Genomic DNA, 14,454 nt, shown 5'->3' on the forward strand with positions numbered 1-14,454 from the left:
AAAGAAGATGCGTTAAATCGCGTTAAAAATAATCTTTTTACATTTACGGAAAGAATTCACTTTTTTTTTCTTTTTTACATTTATAGAAAGAAGATTAGGGTAAAATAGTGGAAAGTAAAAGAGAGAGAGAGAAAGACAGAGAAAGAGAGAGAAATGTGAAAGAACTCGAACGGGACATCGACGGTGAACTCTCGGTACGTCGTTCCCATCCTCTTTCAGAAAATTACGGTAACACGGTCGAGTTGTTGTTGGTGGAGAAACAGTAATTACCACCCTGTAGATAGATAGTTAGAGAAAGAGAGAGAAACGTACAGCTCGAGTTGACTCTGCAGAACTCTTTAGGTTTACCTTACCTTTAGAAATGCGTTCCACCACCCTACTCGTTGTTCGAGCATGGGGATCGAGCTTCCTACTATATACCACTTGTACGATCTTTACTTCTTGTCTCTTTACTTATTTTCGTTCCAAATGGTGGAAGTTAACCTTCCAGATCTTTTCGAAATTACAGAAGTAAATGTGTGTGTGTGTATGTGTGTGTGTATTGTTTTTCTCCTTTTTGGCAAACGCAATAGCCGGAAAGTTTTGAACGAATTTATTTTAGTTTATTTATTCTTGAAATAATTACGTATGAAGAATAAATGGCACTGATTTATTTTTCTAGTGTTCTTTCACGTGAGTATAGTATTAATAAAACTTATATATGGTATTAATAAAAGTTTCTTTAAAGTCTCTTATTTTAGAAGAAAACTTTGCTAAAACTATTTAGTTAAAAACTTTTGCAGGCTACTATATATATATATATATATATATATATATATATATATATATGTAAGAATGTTTGTATAACAATATTTGTTTTTTTTTCTTTTCTTTATTTTTCTTTATCTCTACTTATTGAATAAGGTATAAAATTTTGCAAGGGAGAAAAGAATAAAAAAAATTGGGACACCATGTTAATGTGTATATATATATATATATATATATTATATATATATATATATATATATATATATATATATATATGTATATGTATATAGCAAAACTTTGTCCCGATATATTTTATAAGTAAAAATAAGAAAAAGGAAAAAATAAAAGAATGTTCTCCAAACGTTAATAAAAAGTTACCAACACTTTTAGTTTTACCATTATTTTCTATTAATCAATTTAGTTCGTACAAAATTTTCCTTTCATTTCTCTCCCCTATTTTTTCTCCTTATTATTATTTATAGAATATGTTGGTTAAAGTTTTGACGAGAAGAAAGGAAAGAAAAGATTTTACGTAGACATTATTAAAATGCTTACATTTTTCTTGTATATCCTTAAACTTTCTTTCTTTCTTTTTTTTTGTTTTAATCATTATATTTTATTAATCGATTTGATTCATACAACATTTTTCTTCGAGTTTTATCTCTTTTTTGTTTCTTTTCCTTTTTTCTTTACAAATTTTTTTATTTATAAAATATCGACTAAAGTTTGACGAAAAAAACAACAAAAACAAAATAAATAAAGAAGAAAACACTGAGTTACTTCGTTTACATCTAACTCGTACACTTTATATCACTTATTATTTTTTCTGATCGACATTGAAATCCGATTTTGTTCGAGCATATAAATATATACATACATACATACATACATACATACATACATACATACATACATACATACATACATACATACATACATACATTCGTACAATCATACATATATAAACACATATATACATTTATATATACATTCATATATACATACTGTACATATTATCGGTACTATATCAAAGTTAAATGTTCATAAAATTGTCAACTACCAGGAAAGCGATGAACCATGGTGCGGTAGTAGGTACATGTCTACATAGTTTTAAATTTATCATGCATGTCGGATATGAGAGTATTGATTTTAGTATACGTTAACGCGAAGATCGATGCGTTGAATTATTATCAGCGGAATATCACGAGGCTCTGAATATTTCTCTTGCCTTCCATTTTGTACCTGAATCTCTCTCTCTCTCTCTCTCTCTCTCTCTTTATATATATATATATAGAGTATATATCGGATACGCGAATCGGATTACTAGATCGGCAAGTAACGGAATATTTTATTTAAGCGAGAGCTTCATTCGCTCGAATGAAATTTTTCATCGTTGGAGATATTATTTTGAATTACGTTACGTTTTAGAAACCCGCGAACGCATCCACACGATCTTTTATATACGCGTATGGTAAATTTCCACGATGTTGAAAAAAGCTTTCTGTCGGATAAAGTGCTTTTCTATTTTTATTCTTTCTTTCTTTCTTTTTTCCATTCTTATTCTTATTCTTATTCTTGTTCCACATTTTGTATCAATGGAAAAATGAGTGTATCAACCAATGCAAAAAAAAAAGAAAAGAGAGCGAAAAAGAAAATAAAAATAAAAATAAAAATAAAAATAAAAATAAAAATAAAAATAAATCCGAAAAAAAGAAGAAGACTTGTACGTTTGCGGTGGTTTGGATTTTTACGAATTTTTTTTTTCGGCCGAACCATTCGTCGAAAGGCAGCTTTTCTTTTCTCTTTCTTTTCCTTCTTCTATCCTTCTTCTCTTCTTTTCGTCTCATCCTCTTCTACCCCCTCCCCTTTGCTATCCGTATTCCCTTTCCCTTTTCTCGAGACTTCTTGCTAATGTTTAGGAACTCTCGTTTTTCTCGATTCCTCGTTTCCCGTACGCCGTACACGTTTCACCGCCAATTTCGTTCCCTCGAAACGCACGCGGAATTGTAACCGTGAACCTTATCCGTTTCTACTGTGTATGTTACTACTGTGTATGTATGTATGTACGTTTCTATGTATGTATGGATGTATGGTTGTAGTCGAAGCGTGTTAGCGCAAATTCGTTTACCAGCTTATGTAAGCGTAAATTTTTCTTTTAAAGTGAACACTATATATATATATATATATATATATATATATATATATATATAATAGTGTGCATAGATATATACATACATATATACATATATACATGTGTATATATATTTTTTAGTATATAACTCTTTGAATCTTTTTTCCTACTCGACTTTTTCTCTTATTCCTTTCAACCCTTAGAAGAGAGAGAGAGAGAGAGAGAGAGAGAGAGAGAGAGAGAGAGAGAGAGAGAGAGAGAGAGAGAGAGAGAGAGAGAGAGAGAGAGAGTAGTATCGTCCCTTTTCGAAAAGTTCATAAATCAAGGTACTAAGCGAATCAGAGTATGTTTGTATGTATATATGTACGTATGTACGTATGTATGTATGTGTGTGTATATATATATATATATACCTGCACATTTTACAAGGTTTAATCAAGTCTGGTATAAAAGATTCCATATCATGTTCAACGCTCTTATATATACATACGTTTATATACAGGGTGGATCCTTTTGACAGAGTAATTTTACAATCGTAAAGATATCTATCTATCTATGTATATATATATATATATATATATATATATATATATATATATATATATAGTTACGTGCGAACGATACGATATAATATATCTTATCTTCGAATGTACTTATTAAGTTACATGTCTATTTTATAAAATCGAATTCGATATATACACACATACATATAAATAGAATTCGAAATCCAACATATACATACACACACACACACACACACACACACACACACATGTATGTACGTTTCTTTTAAAAAGAATATAAGTATAAAGTTTTATTATCGATGTCGATAGTTAATGATTCACCCGTTAGTTAAAGGTACACAGTTAACACGGTCGAGTTGTCGTGGCCATTAAGACGACACGGCTCGTTAAATTCAAACAGATTAACTTCATTATTTTTTAAAGTAGGACCTACGAGATCGCTCCTACTCGAACCGATCCGAGACTCTTCGATCTTGTTTTTCGCACGTTCTTCGAGTAAAACATACAAGCCTTAATTTGTTGGAGAATGACTCGAGTCAAAAAGAAACGAAATAAGAAAAAAAAATTAAGGACAGAAGAAGAGAAAGAGAAGAAGAATAAGGTGGTAACAGAAAAAGAAAATAAGAAAGAAAATAAGAATAAGATATTAAGAGAAAGAGAGAGAAAGAGAGAAAATAAGAATAAGATAGTAAAAGAAAGAGAGAGAGAGAGAAAAAGAATAAGAATAAGATATTAATAAAAAGACAGAGAAAGATAGAAAATAAGAATAAAATAGTAAGAGAGAGAGAGAGAGGAGAGAATAAAAGAGAGAGAATGAAAGAGAGAGAAAGAGAGAGAGAGAGAGAGAGAAATCAAGGATCGCCAACTCGAGAGAGTATTTTAAGCGGTGCCAATTACAACGTCGAGCGCGTTCTCGTAAATATTTCCACGGGATGTTCGATAGGATCTGGGAACATCCTGTCCCCGAGGGAATTTGGTTGGTCCAAAGTGTTTGTGTCAGCAACATATAAAGAGAGAGAGAGAGAGAGAGAGAGAGAGAGATCGTCTCGGAGCGATATTTCTCAGTATAAAGTTACTTCCGAGGCCATCGTCGTATCCTCATCGCGTTGTCCTGTTGGAAGACTTTGGTCCTTGGCGTGCAAAGCAAATCTGCTGTCCTCTTAAACACATACATACATACGTATGTGTATATATATATACATGTTAGGTTCTCTTCTTCTTCTTCTTCTTTGTATGTGTGTTCGTGTTTCCTTCATCTTCTTGTATGTGTTCGTGTTTTCTCTCCTTCCTCTTCTTCTTCTTCTTCTTCTTCTTAGTGTATGTATTTATATATGTGTATGAGTAAGTGAGACTATATGTTTGTAATGTTTCCTTTTTCTTTTTCGTAAATGTGTGAGTATGTAGTTCGCGTGTATAAGTGTATGGGTACATCTATCTCATTTTTTCTTTTACTTTATCTTTATCTTCTTCTCCTTTTCTTCTTTTTTTTTCTTTTCTTGTTGCACACCGTGTGGAGTTGGCGATATCATCGGACGATCGGTATTATGTACACGACGCCTCTCCTCGAAACTGCGGGACGTCCCCGTTGTCTTTGTCCCTTACCGTAGCACGCGAAACACGTTGAGATGGCCCGTAAATATATTGCGAAGCAAAACTTGCGCGCACCCTCTTCCTCTCTCATTTTCTTTTTTCTTTATTTTTTTTTTTTTCGATCGTTCGTTCGTTCGTTCGCTGGTTCGTTGGTTGGTTGGTTGGTTGGTTGGTTTGTTAGTTGGTTGGTTTGTTAGTTGGTTGGTTCGTTTACAATCTTTTTTTTTTTATTTTTAATTTGTTTTTTTCCTCCTATTTATTTCCTTGTTTTATTTATTTATTTATTTATTTTTTAACAGGCACTTCTCTATTTCGATAAATCGATAAATCCTAAGTGTAAAAGAACGCGGGATTGATTTTTACTTTTTCTTTTTCTTTTTTTTTTTTGTATTTATCCCTCTTTTTTTTCTATTTCAAAAGTGAGCTAACGCGAAGAGAGAAATGTAAATATCAATTTTCGTTCGGCGCGCGAGCGAATCGTTTGTTTGCTCGTTTGTTTTGCTTTTTTCTTTTTTCATTTATTTCCTCTTCCCTTTCTCTCTTCTCTTTTTTATTTTAATTTTCAGATCGCGAATTATTAATCCGATTAACGATTAATATTTGATATTAGTAAATTTTTATAAAGGGTTTCGTTGTTTAACTTGGATTGATAACGTGATAAATTGTTTCTTCTTTCATTCTCTCTCTCTCTCTCTCTCTTTTACTCTGTCGAATTTAACACCGTGGTTCGTAACAGCAATGTGTTGTACGAGTATCGATCGATCGAATCGGCTGGATCGACTTATCTATCTATCTATCTATCTATCTATCTATCTATCTATCTATCGATTGATCGATTAATCAATCGATCGATCGACCGATCGATCGAATTTGCAATTAGCAGGAGAAACCGTGGTACATAGTCGTTCTAACGTAGGTATATACGTTACGTAGACGATGGTTATGTAAAATCGAAGGGCAAAGTGTTGGTGGACAGGCGGTTCGTACGGTGACCAGGTGTTACACCCTTCGTTATTATTTTCGATGCTGTTACCAACGTAAGTACGGGCTAATAAATATAGCGTTCTATTGGGAAACTTGCAATTAGTTGAACTCTCGTTTTCGAAATCTACTTTTCTCTTTCCGGGTTTTTTAAATTATCGTTATTTTTATTTTTACTTGTTATATAGGATATCTTGGTTCTCGTATTTATCGAGAAATTTTGTCGACGTATTTTATAAGCATAACTGACTGAAAAATATTGTGTGTGTGTATATATATATATATATATATATATATATATATATATATATATATATGTTTTTTTATCAATGTTATACATGTATATATATATATTTTTTTTCCTTTTTAATATATTTTTTTTAAAGTTAATATATATTAGAAAAATTTTATAAACATTAAATTTTTTATACACATTGATTAATTTTATATACATGAAATTAATTAAATTTAATTAACATTAAATAATTTTATATAGATTAAATCTTTTATATAGAGTAATCGATCTAATATACGCATATCATGGTATCTAAACAATTTTGAAATAGCAATCTATTACTTTATCAACTTTTTCCGATTTCTTTTAATATAGAATTTGCGACAATACGATACGACACACTTGTATTTCCCACGTATCTTAACGATCAATAATATTTAAAGAACAGTTTTCTTTTCTTTCCTTTTTATACAAAAATATCAACAATTTTACATATAATAATCAAATCAAGTTGTACAAGTAAATTCTCAATTTCTCCTCGATGAATAATATTTAGAACAAAATTTATTTTACACGAACACGAATACACACGTTTGTATATATAGATGTATCCAATTTTTTTTTGTATATATAACAATCAATAAAGCATCTGAATAATTTCAATATATCAAGCTTTCTCCCGCTCTTTCTTACAAAAAGAAAAAAAATAAAATAAAATACAAAAAAAGAAAAAGAAAAAGAAAAAAGAAAACTTATAAGGAGAACTTTATATCCGTTAACGCAAAAATCTTTCATTTATACAATAATAAACATTAAAAAAATTAAATAAATTTCATTTCTACAAGATAACAATAAATTTTCGTAACAATCTTATACGATTTTAAACACGATCTTGAATCTTCAAATTTTTACAAGTCTCTCATTGCATTGTTCCTAACTATTGTCATACATACATACATACATACATACATACATACATACATACAGTATATAAACACACATACACACACACATACACACACACACATACATACATACATACATACATACATACATACATACATATAAGATTATGTTATATACAAAGTATATAAACACACATACATATGTATATACATATATATTCTAGGGAGATTTTTCGCACCACCGCAAAATAGTCGTCTAGGGATACCGAATTGCGGACGGGAATTGCGTAAAGGGGTAGACAGGGGGATGTGAATTTCGGTCAGGGGAAGAAACTCGTAAGGAATGAATCGTGACGGGTATCGTTTCTACGTGAGATCCACCAGAAGCATTCGTGCGTCTCGATGAAGTCTCTTCGTGTGTCTCTCTTTCTGCGTTATTTGTGTTTGTGTCCTTCCTTTCTCTCTATCTCTCTTTCTCTATCTCTTTACTCTCTTACTCTCTTATTCTAACACACTCTCTGATCTCACGAGGAAGAAATCCTGTGTTCCTTGCCTGGCAGTCTTTCTTTCTACTCCATGAAAATCTCTCGTCACGAAAACACTTTAGTTCTTCCCCATGGGTACCATCATCCAACCCCCATACCACATTCTCTCGTTCCTGAGTCCTCTTTCTTTCTTTCTCTCTCTCTCTCTATCTCTCTCTCTCTCTCTTATTCTTTCTGCAATCCTCTCCACTGTCTCTCTCGTTTTCTATTTCGACGATCAAAAATTTCTTTTTATTCTCATTCTCATTCTCATTCTTATTCTTATATTTATTCTTATTCTTATTCCTATTCCCATATTTACTCTTATTCTTATTCTTCATTGTACTTCACTTTGCGATGCTTCATTGAACGGCAGAAGATCGTCTCGATTTCTTTTTTCGAGTTTCTTGTTTTTTTTGCTTCACGATCAAAGAAACAACGATCGAAGTAAGTAATTAACTAACTAACTAAGTAAGTAAGTAAATAAGAAAGTAAAAGGAAGAATGTTACGTCACTATCGAACGTTACTGACACTAACGTAAGTAAATAATTACTTACTTAACTTACCTAAGTCAATTTAATCGGTCATTGACCTATTCGTAATTAGCCTTACGTAATTACCCTATGTTCGATAAATCGTTAATTGGCTTCCGAGCTTATCTTATTTTCTTTTTTTTTTTTTTTTCGATTGACGCCTTCTTCGAGTTACTCGATAATGAAAGGTTTTGTTTGTTAACTGTTCCTTCATTTGCACATTCACACTCGCTCGTCTGCAACAGAGAGAAAGAGAAAGAGAGAACAACGTGTAATATCGTACTACTTGACATTTTCACTTTACTTGTCAGCGACATGAAGTTATTAATTAATTTCTAGACACCATTTTTTTTTCTACTTCTCTCTCTCTCTCTTTCTCTGTCTCTCTCGTTTTTTTTCTTGTTCTCTTTTCTATTGATTTTTTCTTTTTTTTTTTTTTTTTCATTCGCATTCTCCCTTTCACTCCCGAGTCTTTCATTCGTAAGCACGAATGCACGTGCAAACGATAAAACTCTACGCTCGATTCCTCTCGGAATCTTGCCAGCCGGTATTACGCCTCAACGATTTAACGCAAAGTTGCAGTTTCCGTATAGGATTCTCTCTCTCTCTCTCTCTCTTTCTCTCTCTCTATCTCTCTCTATCTTTATCTCTCTCTCTCTCGTTCTTTCTCTACAAGTTTAAAGTGGATTACGGGATTCCGACATAGTTACTAATCTGTACTTATGCTAGTATTATCTGTTCAAGCTTTTTACTCATCGAGACGAATATCAAATAGGTTTATTATTATAACAAAACAATGGTTTGTACAAAAATATTCGTCTTTCTTTTTGTTTTCTTTTATTTTCGAAGAAATAATGAATAAAAAAGAGAAAGAAGAAAGTTTTTACTCTCTCTATCTCTCTCTATTTAGCTCTATTTCTGTTTGTCTATTTGTCAGTCTATTTGTCTGTCTATCTGTCTATCTCTCTTTTAACTATCATAAATATTTAATTATTGAAACGTGTCGAAATGGATGGAAATGTACTACTTAGGATGCATAAACGTAGGAGATACATCAATGATTTAGAAACGCGCTTGTACATTTATAATATATATATATATATATATATATGTTTGAGATATGTAGGTGTGTGTGTGAAATATATATGTGTGTTTAAAAACATATATATAGTATTTGAAATATATATATATACATACATATACATATATATGTTTGAAATGTATGTGTGTGTGTGTGTGTGTGTATGAAAATATTTTAAAATCGAGTTGAAGAGTCATACTCAAGTAAAGCTTATAAAAGGCCTTTTTCGAAACACATCAGCCACGTTTATCACCGTAGTTATATATAAATATTAATTCAAAGCGTTCGCTTATGATCGTTTAGGAAAACTTTTTGCGAAAGTTACACTCAGATTTCTGATATTTCTCTCTCTCTCTCTCTCTCTCTCTCCCTCTCTCTATTTCTCCTTTCTCTTGGCATCCCTCTCGCATTAGTTCTGAACAGGGATGAAGCTCCGGTGCACCTCGCTGCGAACCAATTACGAGGTATTCAAACGTGCACGAGCTAAAATCCCGGTCGAGTGATCCTTGAACCTCATCCACAGATGTGGATAATCGTGTAATCCCGCAGGAACGTGCGTGAGTGGGTGCCTCTTGGATCTATAATGTAGTAGTACGTTCTCTCGGTAGAATCAAGAGAGACAGACAGAGACAGACAGAGATAGACAAAGAGAGAGGAAAGAAGAGTAGAACGAAAAAATTATCTCTTTTCGTATTTTTGATTGTATATACAATCTATTTTTTTTACTATTCTTTTTTTTCTCTCTTTCTATCTTTCTTTCTTTCTTTCTCTCTCTCTCTCTCTCTTTGTCTGTCTATCTGTCTGTCTATTTCTCTTTCTCAGTCGTTTCACTGTTCTTCAATCTTCGTTCAGAAAATGAGTTTCGTTTTTTTTTTTTTTCTTTTTTCTTCCTATTATTTATTCATTATTTATCATTATTTATTTATCGAACGTATTAAGGAAAATTGAAAATAGTCTATTAATTTTCGTCGAACGCGTAAACAGCGATTAAACGAGATTTGATTTGAATTGGACGAAAATTAATTCGAGTTACTTCGAATTGCTTTTTCTTTTCTTTTTTTTTTTTAAGATACTGTTATTTTATTTGTTTGTTTTTCTTTCTTTAGTTTTGTATGTCGATTCTAGAAATGAAAAGTTAACATGTGGAACGTTATAATGGTGGGAGATCATTGCTGAGAAGCATTGAATTTGTTTATAACGTTATGGGGATCATCGGTGATCATGATCTATGTCAATATTAGTAGAAATGTTAATATTTCAATTCAATTTTATAATATCATAAATATCATGATTTATTATCATAAATTCATTTAATATTCAAATTTTAATAATTAGAATAAATCTTAATATTTATAAATTTTTCAATACTATCATCTTTACTGAATCTGTAATGTGTAATCTAAATCTATGTCAATATTAGTAGAAATGTTAATATTTCAATTCAATTTTATGGTATCATAAATATCATGAAATATTATCATAAATTCATTTAATATTCAAATTTTATTAATTGGAATAAATCTTAATATTTATAAATTTTTCAATACTATCGTCGTCACTGAATCTATGTAAATATTACTAGAAATGTTAATATTTAAATTCAATTTTATGATATCATAAATATCATAAAATATTATTATAAATTCATTTAATATTCATATTTTAATAATTAGAATAAATCTTAATATTTATAAATTTTTCAATACTATCATCTTTACTGAATCTGTAATGCGTAATCTAAATCTATGTCAATATTAGTAGAAATGTTAATATTTAAATTCAATTTTACGATATCATAACTATCATGAAATATTATTATAAATTCATTTAATATTCAAATTTTAATAATTAGAATAAATCTTAATATTTATAAATTTTTCAATACTATCGTCGTAACTGAATCTGTGTAAATATTACTAGAAATGTTAATATTTAAATTCAATTTTATGATATCATAAATATCATAAAATATTATCAAATTCATTTAATATTCATATTTTAATAATTAGAATAAATCTTAATATTTATAAATTTTTCAATACTATCATCTTTACTGAATCTGTAATCTGTAATCTGAATCTATGTCAATATTAGTAGAAATGTTAATATTTCAATTCAATTTTACGGTATCATAAATATCATGAAATATTATCATAAATTCATTTAATATTCAAATTTTATTAATTGGAATAAATCTTAATATTTATAAATTTTTCAATACTATCGTCGTCACTGAATCTATGTAAATATTACTAGAAATGTTAATATTTAAATTCAATTTTATGATATCATAAATATCATAAAATATTATTATAAATTCATTTAATATTCATATTTTAATAATTAGAATAAATCTTAATATTTATAAATTTTTCAATACTATCATCTTTACTGAATCTGTAATGTGTAATCTAAATCTATGTCAATATTAGTAGAAATGTTAATATTTAAATTCAATTTTATGATATCATAAATATCATGAAATATTATCATAAATTCATTTAATATTCAAATTTTAATAATTGGAATAAATCTTAATATTTATATATAAACTTTTTACATATAAATAATTACATATAAATTTTTCAGTACTATCATCGTTACTATAATAGTGTGAAGAGTGTCCCTCTCTCTTTCTCTTTCTTCTCCCAATAAGATAAATTTATTAATCATGATCATATACTTCGACTTTTCTATCGTATAAAATAATGTTTTAAAATAATAAATATCGCATATTAGCAGATTTATTGACGTGATGTAACAATATGCACGAGTTCTGTAATATTAGCGTGGTATTTAACGTGGTAAGCAGAAATTAAAAAAAAAAAATTGTTTTTTGTAAACGATGTTTTTTTATGATTTTTTTTTATGTGTTTTTATTTGAAGATGAATTTTATTCTAATTGACGATCTCCGTAAAAGCTAAGTGATGTTAAAAAAAGTAAGAAAAGCAATCTTCAATTACGATTAATGTGAAATCTTTTCGAAATAAAAAAAGTTAAGGTCGACTACTATCAATGAGAAAGTTTTTTTTTTAATTTATTTCCTTTTTTTTTTTTTTTTTTTTTTTTTAAAGAAAAGTTAAGCGACGTTCGAGCATAAACTTTATTAGAATAGTTTACTCGCGTAAAGTTGAGTTAAACGACGTTCAGTTACGATTAATGAGATAATTATAAAAAGAAAAAAAAATATGAAAAAAGAAAATAAGCTACGTTCAGTTACGATTAATGAGATACTTATAAAAAGAAAAAAAATATATAAGCGACATTCAAGTATGATTAATGAGAGATCCTTTTAAAATGAAAAAGTTAAGAGACGATCGACTACGATTGATAAAAGAGAAACCTGTTTATAATAAAAAAATTAAGAGACGATCGACTATGATTAATATTGAATGAGAAGTCCTTTTAAAATGAAAAAAGTTTCGAGAAATTTTTTATAAAAATAGAAAAGAAAAAAAGTAAATTAAAGAATATTCGAGAACGAGCTTTATGGTGGTTACTTACTACGAAATAATAATTTAAGCGACGTTCAATCACGATTAATGAGAATTATTTTGGAAATAAAAGAAGTCGAGCAATTTTCGAGCCTGAAATTTCTTCGGATGATCGAAGAAAAATACTTTTTTAATTAAGTTTGATTATAATTGATAAGAAATTTTTTTCAAGTGTAAGAAAAAGTTAAGCAATGTTCAATTAATAATTTATTTCAATTATTAATTATTATTAATAAGAAAATCTTTTTAAAAATAAATAGAAGAATTAAGCGAAGTTCAGCTACGATCGATTTTTTAACTTTTAATTTTTTTATTTTTTAATTTTTAAACAGGAATAAAAAAATTCAAGCGACGTTCAATTACGATTAATAAGAAAGCCTTTTTATAGAAAGGTTAAGCGAAATTCAGCTACGATCAATTTTTTAATTTTTTCTTCTTCATTTTTGAATTTTGAATTTTTAAATAGGAATAAAAAAACTCGTGCGACGTTTAACTACGATTAATAAGAAACCCTTTGAAAAGAAAAGAAGAAAAGAAAAGAAAAGAAAAGAAAAGAAAAGAAAAGAGTCAAGCGACTTTCAACGATTGATGAGAAATCCTTTCAAAATAAAATAAAAAAGAAAAGAAAAAAAAACAGAAAAAAAAAAGATTTTAAGCGACGTTCAACTATGATTAATAAGAAAACCATATATAAAAAAAAAAAAAAGAAAAAACAAGTTAAGCGACGTTCAAGCACGAACTTTATTCTTATTATAAGTGACTCGCGAGAAAAGTTAAGTTAAGTGACGTTCGACTAAGATTGATGAGGAACTCTCAAAAATAAAAATAAAACAAGAAGAAAAAAGAACGAGAACAAGAAAGGAAAAAGAAAGTTAAACGGCATTCGAGCACGAATTTCATTCGTTGGGGGTGCGACGCGAGGGTGGGAGGGGGTGGCTCGCGAGAAAAATAAATCTAAACGACGTTTAAACAACGATTAAATTAATCTTCGAATACATCTCGAAATACCGTATTATTAACAAAAAAAAGAAGACATTTATTAATAAAAAAAAAAAAGGAGAAACCTCCAACGTGTTACTATAATACTTTACATCGTAATACCGCTATTATCGTTTTTAACGTAATAAGAAAAACCGAGAAAAATAAAATTAAGCGATTCGTTATCAAGCACGAATTATTCTCGGATCGATGACCCGAAGAAAATTTAAACAAGGCCTATGATTAATGTTCGGACTGGTAACCTCGTGGAAAGTAAAATAAAAAAAAAAAAGAGAGAAAAGTTTACTAACGTGTATCCATAATCTCGCGTGTTCTTTCTCTATATTTTCTCTATCTCTCCATCTCTCTCTCTCTTTCTCTCTTTCTATCTCTTTCACACTCTCGCAGATTCAGAAAATGACGCACTGTTTATTTTTGTCCTATTTCTCCGACTTTTTTTTTTACATACACGCTTACTCATACATTTTCTCGCCTTTTTCTTTCTTACACATATGTACACACACACACAAATATATATATATATATATATATATATATATACACATATATATACATATACATACATAAACATAAGACATATGCGTGCACGTATGGCAATAGACATTTTCATTTTTGTTTTTCATTCTTTTTCTATCTCTCTCTCTCTTTCTCTCTATATATATCTCTCTTTCTATCTCTCTTTCTATTTCTCTCTCTCTCTCTCTCTCT

General features: G+C 29.4%; 1 protein-coding gene across 3 annotated transcripts in view; it reads left to right on the top strand.

The window, feature by feature from the left end:
• LOC127070638 (tyrosine-protein kinase transmembrane receptor Ror) overlaps positions 1-14,454 on the top strand; it is a 286,547-nt gene that overhangs the window by 30,683 nt on the left and 241,410 nt on the right. The gene's annotated exons all lie outside the window — the stretch shown is intronic.

Source organism: Vespula vulgaris, chromosome 19 (genome assembly GCF_905475345.1).
Source record: "Vespula vulgaris chromosome 19, iyVesVulg1.1, whole genome shotgun sequence".
Taxonomy (NCBI): Eukaryota; Metazoa; Arthropoda; class Insecta; order Hymenoptera; family Vespidae; genus Vespula; species Vespula vulgaris.